The sequence below is a fragment of the Helianthus annuus genome, chromosome 13 (genome assembly GCF_002127325.2).
Source record: "Helianthus annuus cultivar XRQ/B chromosome 13, HanXRQr2.0-SUNRISE, whole genome shotgun sequence".
NCBI lineage: Eukaryota > Viridiplantae > Streptophyta > Magnoliopsida > Asterales > Asteraceae > Helianthus > Helianthus annuus.
In genome coordinates, this window is record NC_035445.2 from 87,558,369 (window position 1) to 87,559,196 (window position 828).

Consider the following 828-nt stretch of genomic DNA (forward strand, 5'->3'; position numbering starts at 1 on the left):
CAAGATTTTCGATATGAAAAGAAGATTCTTTGAACAAGATACTAATGAATATTCTTTCTTGTGGCTTGTTTAAATAGGGATGCATTAAAGACAACCCTCCATTTAAGTACACTTGGAGTTCAGAAATGTGCTGAATCAGAGAAGTAGTGAGTTCCTTGGGACTTGATTTTCTTCAAGTCAGAGAGATTTTATGACAGATGAAAGAGAGTGAGAGAGAGGTGTAAGATTAATGGAGTGAAAGATAAGGAAAGGAGTTGCTTCTATTTCTCAAGGCTCTGTCTTCTTAGGGTTTTTAAGTGCAGATGGAGGAGATTTGTTGGGAGAGGGGGAGGAGAGTTTGGAGCTATAAATACATGCATGCATGCATGCATGTGTTTGCTTGTGATTCTTAGGGTTTTTAAGTGCAGATGGAGGAGATCTGTTGGGAGAGGAGGAGGGGGGTTTGGAGCTATAAATACATGCATGCATGTGTTTGCTTGTGATGTTGTATTTTACTATGTGTACTAGTTGAGTTGAATTTACAGACCTACCTGCATTTACATGTCATTAATTACTCTAGGGCTCATGGTTGTATATCTCAAATGGGGTTTAGTTAAAGTTGTGTCAATGATGAGCTTTGTACTTAAACTCGGATTGGCATAAATTAGACATGGTATTGTTAGGGTCGGGCGAACCTTGTAGCAATGGCAACGTTGTTTCCATCTAACCTAGAAACGACGTGTTCTCGATTCGTGAAACAATCTAAGTGGATTTTACTTGCAATATTCAATTTAGACCTGAATTATGGTATTCTATATCATAGAAATGCTAGAGTTGTAGTTCTTAACA